Source organism: Mesoplodon bidens (genome assembly GCF_964165515.1).
Source record: "Mesoplodon bidens genome assembly, chromosome: 2".
NCBI lineage: Eukaryota > Metazoa > Chordata > Mammalia > Artiodactyla > Ziphiidae > Mesoplodon > Mesoplodon bidens.
Window position 1 is genome coordinate 32,208,950 of NC_138177.1, and position 9,332 is coordinate 32,218,281.

Consider the following 9,332-nt stretch of genomic DNA (forward strand, 5'->3'; position numbering starts at 1 on the left):
GAACTTATAAAACAGAGCATACAGTCAACATTTTTGAAGAGTTTTTTTATAAAAAGAGTGGAGAACTAGAGTGGGAGCTGGAGGAAAGTGTCAACTCAAGGGACAACTCCTCTTTCTCTGTTTTAGGATGGGATGTTTTAGAGCATGTTTCTATGCTTGTGTGAATGATCCAGTAGAGACAGAAGAGTTAATGTGCAGGAGGGCATGGGGAGAATTACTAGAGTTATGTCCTTGATGAGTTGAGATGAGAAAGAATGGGATCTAGTGCTGAAATGGAGGGGTTGGCTTTAGGAGCACAGATAATTCATTTTTACAAACAGGAAGAAAGGCAGTATCTGGGCACATATATACATTGGGTAGATGTGATAATAGTAGGAATGTGTGGAAATTCTCTTTTGAGTGCTTTTAATTTCTCAGTGCATTAGTAAATAAGGTCAATTTGGAAACAATAATTTTGAAAAATTCACTAAAATTTTACAAAACCTAGTTTTCATTAATTAATTTTATTGAGGTATAATTGACATACAGTAAAATGTGCAGATCTTATGTGTATAGTTTGATCATTTAAGACAATTGTACACCCTCATGTAATAAACACCCCAGTCAAGACAAACACAGGACGTTTCCATCAGCACAGCAAGGTGCCTCCAGCCGCTTTCTATTCAAGTCCCTCAAGTCTCTCCCTTCCACCTCCTGCTGCCCAGCAATGCCAGGCAACAACTGTTCTAATTTTTATCAGCAGAGATGCATTTTTCATCTTTTAAATCTTCATATAGATGGAATAATAAAGTAGGCAGTGTTTTGTGTCTAGCTTTTTTTCTCAATACGTTTTTGAAATCATCTATTTTATTATGTGTATTAATAGTTCATTATTTGTTATTGCTCAGTAGTATTCCATTGCATGAATATACCACAATGTGTATTTATTCCCCTATTGATGAACATTTGGGTTGTTTCGGGTTTGTGGCTACAATGAATAAGCTGCTATGAACATTCTTGTGCTAATCTTTTTTTTTAATAGATCTTTTTCTTAAAAAAAATTTATTTATTTATATTTTTGGCTGCATTGGGTCTTCGTTGCTGTGTGCAGGCTTTCTCTAGTTGCGGTGAGCGGGGGTTACTCTTCGTTGTGGTGTGCGGGCTTCTCTTGTGGAGAACGGGCTCTAGGCCATCAGTAGTTGTGGCACGCAGGCTCAGTAGCTGTGGCTCATGGGCTTAGTTGCTCTGCGGCATGTGGGATCTTTGCGGACAAGGGCTTGAACCTGTGTCCCCTGCATTGGCAGGTGGATTCTTAACCACTGTGCCATGAGGAGAGTCCCTTTAATAGATCTTTACTGGAGTATAATTGCTTCACAATACCATGTTACTTTCTGTTTCACAACAAAGTGAATCAACCATATGCATAGACATGTCCCCATATTCCTTTCCTCTTGAGAGTCCCGCCCATCCTCCCTATCCCACCCCTCTAGGTCATTGCAAAGCACCGAGCCGATCTCCCTGTGCTATGCGGCTGCTTCCTACCAGCCAACTGTTTTACATTCTGTAGTGTATATATGTCGATGCTACTCTCACTTCACGCCAGCTTCGCCCTCCCACCCCATGTCCTCAAGTCCATTCTCTATGTTTACCTCTTTATTTCTGCCCTGCAACTAGGTTCATCAGTAACATTTTTTTTTAGATTCCATATATATGTGTTAGCATATGGTATTTGTTTTTCTCTTTCTGACTTACTTCACTCTGTACGACAGACTCTAGGAACATCCACCTCACGACAGATAACTCTATTTCATTTCTTTTTATGGCTGAGTAATATTCCATTGTACATATGTGCCACATCTCCTTTATCCATTCATCTGTCGATGGACACTTAGGTTGCTTCCATGTCCTGGCTATTGTAAATAGTGCTTCAATGAATATTGTGGTACATGACTCTTTTTGAATTATGGTTTTCTCAGGGTGTATGTCCAGTATATGGTAGTTCTATTTTTAGTTTTTTAAGGAACCACCATACTGTTTTCCATAGTGGCTGTATCAATTTACATTCCCACCAACAGTGCAAGAGGGTTCCCTTTGCTCCACACCATCTCCAGCATTTATTGTTTGTAGATTTTTCAATAATGACCATTCTGACAGGTGTGAGGTGATACCCCATTGTAGTTTTGATTTGCATTTCTCTAATAATTAGTGATGTTGAGCACCCCTTTATGTGTTTGCTGGCAATCTGTATATTTTCTTTGGAGAAATGTCTATTTAAGTCTTCTGCTCATTTTTGGATTGGGTTGTTTGTGTTTTTATATTGAGCTCCATGAACTGTTTGCATATTTTGGAGATTAATCCTTTGTCAGTTGCTTTGTTTGCAAATATATTCTCCCATTCTGAGGGTTGTCTTTTCGTCTTCTTTATGGTTTACTTTGCTGTGCAGAAGCTTTTAAGTTTCATTAGGTCCCATTTGTTTCTTTTTGTTTTTATTTCCATTTCTCTAGGAGGTGGGTCAAAAAGGAACTTGCTGTGATTTATGTCATAGGGTGTTCTGCCTATGTTTTCCTCTAAGAGATTTATAGTGTGTGGCCACACATTTCAGTCTTTAATCCATTTGGAGTTTATTTTGGTATATGGTGTTAGGGAGTGTTCTAATTTCATTCTTTTACATGTAGCTGTCCAGTTTTCCCAGCACTACTTATTGAAGAGGCTGTTTTTTCTCCAGTGTATGTTCTTACCTCCTTTATCAAAGATAAGGGGAACATATATCTGTGGGTTTATCTCTGGGCTTTCTGTCCTGTTCCATTGATCCATATTTCTGTTTTTGTGCCAGTACCATACTGTCTTGATTACTGTAGCTTTGTAGTATAGTCTGAAGTCAGGAAGGCTGATTCCTGCAGCTCCTTTCTTCTTTCTGAAGATTGCTTTGGCTATTTGGGGTCTTTTGTGTTTCCATACAAATTGTGAAATTTTTTGTTCTAGTTCTGTGAAAATTGCCAGTGGTAGTTTGATAGGGATTGCGTTGAATCTGTAGATTGCTTTGGGTAGTATAGTTCTTTTCACAAGGTTGATTCTTCCAATCCAAGAACATGGTATATCTCTCCATCTGTTTGTATCATCTTTAATTTCTTTCATCAGTGTCTTATAGTTTTCTGCATACAGGTCTTTTGTCTCCTTAGATAGGTTTATTCCTAGGTATTTTATTCTTTTTGTTGCAGTGGTAAATGGGAAGTGTTTCCGTAATTTGTCTTTCAGATTCTTCATCATTAGTGTATAGGAATGCAAGAGATTTCTGTGCATTAATTTTGTATCCTGCTACTTTACCAAATTCATTGATTAGCTCTAGTAGTTTTCTGGAAGCATCTTTAGGATTCTCTTTATATAGTATCATGTCATCTGCAAACAGTGACAGTTTTACTTCTTCTTTTCTGATTTGGATTCCTTTTATTTCTTCTTTTTCTCTGATTGCTGTAGCTAAAACTTCCAAAACCATGTTGAATAATAATGGTGAGAGTGGGCAACCTTGTCTTTTTCCTGATCTTAGTGGAAATGGTTTCAGTTTTTCACCACTGAGAATGATGTTGGCTGTGGGTTTGTCATATATGGCCTTTATTATGTTGAGGTAAGTTCCCTCTATGCCTACTTTCTGGAGGGTTTTTATCATAAATGGGTGTTGAATTTTGTCAAGAGCTTTCTGTGCATCTGTTGAGATGACCATATGGTTTTTATTCTTCAATTTGTTAATATGTTTTATCACATTGATTGATTTGCGTATATTGAAGAATCCTTGCATTCCTGGGGTAAACCTCAGTTGATCATGGTGTATGATCCTTTTAATGTGCTGTTGGATTCTGTTTGCTAGTATTTTATTGAGGATTTTTGCACCTATGTTCATCAGTGATACTGGCCTGTAGTTTCCTTTCTTTGTGACATCTTTGTCTGGTTTTGGTATCAGGGTGATGGTGACATCTTAGAATGAGTTTGGGAGTGTTCCTCCCTCTGCTATATTTTGTAAGAGTTTGAGAAGGATAGGTGTTAGCTCTTCTCTAAATGTTTGATAGAATTTGCCTGTGAAGCCATCTGGTCCTGGGCTTTTGTTTGTTGGAAGATTTTCAATCACAGTTTCAATTTCAGTGCTTGTGATTGGTCTGTTTAAATTTTCTATTTCTTTCTGGTTCAGTCTCAGAAGGTTGTGCTTTTCTAAGAATTTGTCCATTTCTTCCACGTTGTCTATTGTATTGGCATATAGTTGCTTGTAGTAATCTCCTATGATCCTTTGTATTTCTGCAGTGTCAGTTGTTACTTCTCCTTTTACATTTTTAATTTGTTGATTTGAGTCTTCTCCCTTTTTTTCTTGATGACTCTGGCTAATGGTTTATTAATTTTGTTTATCATCTCAAAGAACCAGCTTTTTGTTTTATTGATCTTTGCTATAATTTCCTTCATTTCTTTTTCATTTATTTCTGATCTGATCTTTATGATTTCTTTCCTTCTGCTAACTCTGGAATTTTTTTGTTCTTTGTTCTCTAATTGCTTTAGTTGTAAGGTTAGGTGGTTTATTTGAGATTTTTCTTGTTTCTTGAGATAGGATTGTATTGTTGTAATCTTCCCCTTAGAACTGCTTTTGCTGCATCCCATAGATTTTGGGTCATGGTGTTTTCATTGTCATTTGTTTCTAGGTATTTTTTGATTTCCTCTTTGATTTCTTCAGTGATCTCTTGGTTATTTAGTAGCATATTGTTTAGCCTTCATGTGTTTGTATTTTTTTACAGTTTTTTTCCTGTAATTGATATCTAGTTTCATAGCATTGTGGTCAGAAAAGGTACTTGATAGGATTTCAATTTTCTTAAATTTACCAAGGCTTGATTTGTGACCCAAGATATGACCTATCCTGGAGAATGTTCCATGAGCACTTGAGAAGGAAGTGTATTCTGTTTTTGGATGGAATGTCTTATAAATATCAATTGATTTTCTTCTCAGCCGTGCTGAAGTTGTGTGTGGAGTCTGTTTTGATGCCAGGATGCCCTAAGAGACGTTGATGTTGGGCACTGAAGGTGGCGAGGGATTCGTGGTGAAGGTCTGGGGCTTGTCTTGGTCTTGCTTGGCCGACGAAGTGCAGCGGTTATTTTCTGACTGCAAAATTCAAAATGGGGCTCAAGTTATTCGTTTCATCTACACCAGAGAAGGCAGACCGAGTGGCGAGGATTTAGTTGAACTTGAATCAGAAGATGAAGTCAAAAAAAAAAAAAAAAAAAAAAAAAGAAGATGAAGTCAAATTGGCCCTGAAAAAAGACAGAGAAACTATGGGACACAGGTATGTTGAAGTATTCAAGTCAAACAACGTTGAAATGGATTGGGTGTTGAAGCATACTCGTCCAAATAGTCCTGACACAGCCAGTGATGGTTTTGTATGGCTTAGAGGACTCCCCTTTAGATGTAGCAAGGAAGAAATTGTTCAGTTCTTCTCAGGGTTGGAAATTGTGCCAAATGGGATAACATTGCTGGTGGACTTCCAGGGGAGCAGTATGGGGGAGGCCTTCATGCAGTTTGCTTCACAGGAAATAGCTAAAAAGGCTCTAAAGAAACACAAGGAAAGAATAGGGCACAGGTATATTGAAATCTTTAAGAGCAGTCGAGTTGAAGTTAGAACTCACTATGATCCACCATGAAAACTTATGCCCATGCAGTGGCCAGGTCCCTATGACAGACCTGGGGCTGGCAGAGGGTATAACAGCATTGGAAGAGGAGCTGGCTTTGAAAGGATGAGGCATGGTGCTTATGGTGGAGGTTATGGAGGCTATGATGATTATAATATCTATAGTGATGGCTATGGATTTGGGTCAGATAGATTTGGATAACTATACAACAATAATTGTTTTTCAGGAATGTCAGATCACAGATATGGGGATGGTGGCTCTACTTTCCAGAGCACAACAGGACACTGTGTACACATGCAGGGATTACCTTACAGAACTTCTGAGAATGACACTTATAATTTTTTTTCACCACTCAACCCTGTGAGAGTACATATTGAAATTGGTCCTGATGACAGAGCAAATGGTGAAGCAGATGTCAAGTTTTCAACTCATGAAGATGCTGTGACAGCTATGGCAAAAGACAAAGCAAATATGCAACACAGATATGTAGAACTCTTCTTGAATTCTACAGCAGGAGCAAGCGGTGCTGCTTACGAACACAGATATGTAGAGCTCTTCTTGAATTCTACAGCAGGAGCAAGCGGTGGTGTTTATGGTAGCCAAATGATGGGAGGCATGGGCTTGTCAAACCAGTCCAGTTATGGCGGCCCAGCCAGCCAGCAGCTGAGTGGTCGTTATGGAGGTGGCTATGGTGGCCAGAGCAGCATGAGTGGATATGACCAAGTTTTACAGGAAAACTCCAGTGATTTTCAATCAAACACTGCATAGGCAGCCAAGGAGCAGTGAACAGAAGCTACTACAGTAGTGGAAGCCGAGCGTCTATGGGAGTGAATGGAATGGGAGGGATGTCTAGCATGTCCAGTATGAGTGGTGGGTGGGAACTGTAATTGATTCTGATCACTGACTCTTGGTCAACATTTTTTAAAAGAAAAATAAAACTTAAGTTTTAACAGTTTTGCAATACAAGATTGTGATTTATGCTTACTCTAAGTGGAAATCAGGATTGTTTTAAAGACTTAAGTTTCAGTATTTTTGAACACAAACATTCATTTAGGATGTAACTAGGTTGAGTAATCTATTACTGTTAAATAATTTTCAGCTTTTCTCAAGTTAGTTATATTGTAGGATGTATTTAAGCAGTAGGTTTATTTAGGTTAAAGCAGTTGAATTATGTTAAATGTTGCTTACACCACATTACATTGAACACTGTTTGGATGCATTGTTGAAAGACATGCTTTTTTGTAAAACTCAATATAGGAGCTGTGTCTACAATTAAAAGTGAAACATTTGGCATGTTTATTAATTCTAGTTTCATTTAATAACCTCTATGGCATGTAAGTTTAAGCTTTTTTTTAAGTTAATGGGGAAAATTTGAGACGCAATACCAGTAGTTTAGGATTTTGGTCTTGGTGTTTGTACGAAATTCTGAGGCCTTGATTTAAATCTTTTCACTGTATTGTGATTTTCCTTTTAGGTGTATTGCGCTAAGTGAAACTTGTCGAATAAGTCTTCCTTTTAAAACTGAAAAAAAAAATCAATTAAGTCCATCTTGTTTAATGTGTTATTTAAAGCTTGTGTGTTCTTAGTTATTTTCACTTTGGATGATCTGTCCATTGGTGAAAGTGGGGTGTTAAAGTCCCCTACTATGATTGTGTTACTGTTGATTTCCCCTTTTATGGCTGTTAGCATTTGCCTAATGTATTGAAATGCTCCTATGCTGGGTGCATAAATACTTACCATTGTTATATCTTCTTCTTGGATTGATCCCTTGATCATTATGTAGTCTCCTTCTTTGTCTCTTCTAATAGTCTTTAATTTAAAGTCTATTTTGTCTGATATGAGAATTGCTACTCCAGCTTTCTTTTGATTTCCATTTGTATGGAATATCTTTTTCCATCCCTTCACTTTCCGTCTGTATGTGTCCATAGGTCTGAATTAGGTCTCTTGTAGACAGCTTATATACAGGTCTTGTTTTTGTATCCATTCAGCCAGTCTATGTCTTTTGGTTGGAGCATTTAATCCATTTACATTTAAGGTAGTTATCGATATGTATGTTCCTATTACCATTTTCTTAATTGTTTTGGGTTTGTTTTTGTAGTTCTTTTCCTTCTCTTGTGTTTCCTGCCTAGAGAAGTTCCTTTAGCATTTGTTGTAAAGCTGGTTTGGTGGTGCTGAATTCTCTTAGCTTTGCTTGTCTGTAAGGGTTTTAATTTCTCATCTGAATGAGATCCTTACTGGGTAGAGTAATCTTGGTTGTAGATTTTTCCCTTTCATCACCTAAATTTGTCCTGCCACTCCCACCTGGCCTGCAGTGTTTCTGCTGAAAAATCAGCTGACAACCTTAATGGCATTCCCTTGTATGTTATTTGTTGCTTTTCCCTTGCTGCTTTTAATATTTTTTCTTTGTATTTTATTGTTGATAGTTTGATTAATATGTGTCTTGGCGTGTTTCTCCCTGGATTTATTCTGTATGGGACCCTCTGCGCTTTCTGGACTTGATTGACTATTTCCTTTCCCATATTAGGGAAGTTTTCAACTATAATCTCTTCAAATATTTTTCAGTCCGTTTCTTTTTCTCTTCTTCTGGGACCCCTATAATTCAAATGTTGGTGCGTTTAATGTTGTCCCAGAGGTCTCTGAGGCTCTCCTCAATTCTTTTCATTCTTTTTCTTTATTGTGCTCTTTGGTAGTTATTTCCACTATTTTATCTTCCAGGTCACTTATCTGTTCTTCTGCCTCAGTTATTCTGCTATTGATTCCTTCTAGAGAATTTTTAATTTCTTTTATTGTGTTGTTCATCTTGTTTGCTCTTTAGTTCTCCTAGGTCCTTCTTAAACGTTTCTTGTATTTTCTCCATTCTATTTCCAAGATTTTGGATCATCTTTACTATCATTACTCTGAATTCTTTTTCAGGTAGACTGCCTATTTCCTCTTTATTTGTTTGGGCTGGTGGGTTTTTACTTTGCTCCTTCATCTGCTGCGTATTTCTCTGTCTTCTCATTTTGCTTAACTTACTGTGTTTGGGGTCTCCTTTTCACAGTTTGCACATTCATAGTTCCCATTGTTTTTGGTGTCTGCCCCCAGTGGGTAAGGTTGGTTCAGTGTGTTGTGTAGGCTTCCTGGCGGAGGGGACTAGTGCATGAGGCTGGATCTTGTCTTTCTGGTGGGCAAGACCATGTTCAGTCGTGTGTTTTGGGGTGTCTGTGAACTTATTATGATTTTAGCCAGCCTCTCTGCTAATGGGTGGGATTGTGTTCCTGTCTTGCTAGTTATTTGGCATGGGGTGTCCAGCACTGGAGCTTGCTAGTCGTTGAGTGGAGCTGGGTCTTAGCACTGAGATGGAGACCTCAGGGAGAGCTCTTGCCAATTGATATTATGTGGGGCCAGGAGCTCTCTGGTGGTCCAATGTCCTGAACTCGGCTCTCCCACCTTAGAGGCACAGGCCTGACACCCAGCTGGAGCCCCTAGACCCTGTCATTTACATGGTGAATGTCAAGACCACTAATCTTCTCCTCACCAACAACTCCAGAACGTCAGCTGCCAGAGTTTGATGCTCCAGTCAGGAGATTGAATGGGTCATCTCACCATTGCCGCCTCTCCAACAGGCTCAAGGATTCTCCTCTAAACACTTTGAAGAAGCAGTGCTGTAGTCCAATGGGTTGGCAGGGGGGCAGCGGAGCTCCCCCCAAGAGATCC

General features: G+C 38.6%; 1 pseudogene across 1 annotated transcript; it reads left to right on the forward strand.

Annotated features, from left to right (window-relative positions):
- Window positions 1–5,017: 5,017 nt before the first annotated feature.
- On the forward strand, window positions 5,018–6,457 carry LOC308611768 (heterogeneous nuclear ribonucleoprotein H-like; annotated as a pseudogene). The gene has a single exon. The product of its transcript is annotated as a heterogeneous nuclear ribonucleoprotein H-like (transcript).
- Window positions 6,458–9,332: the final 2,875 nt, after the last annotated feature.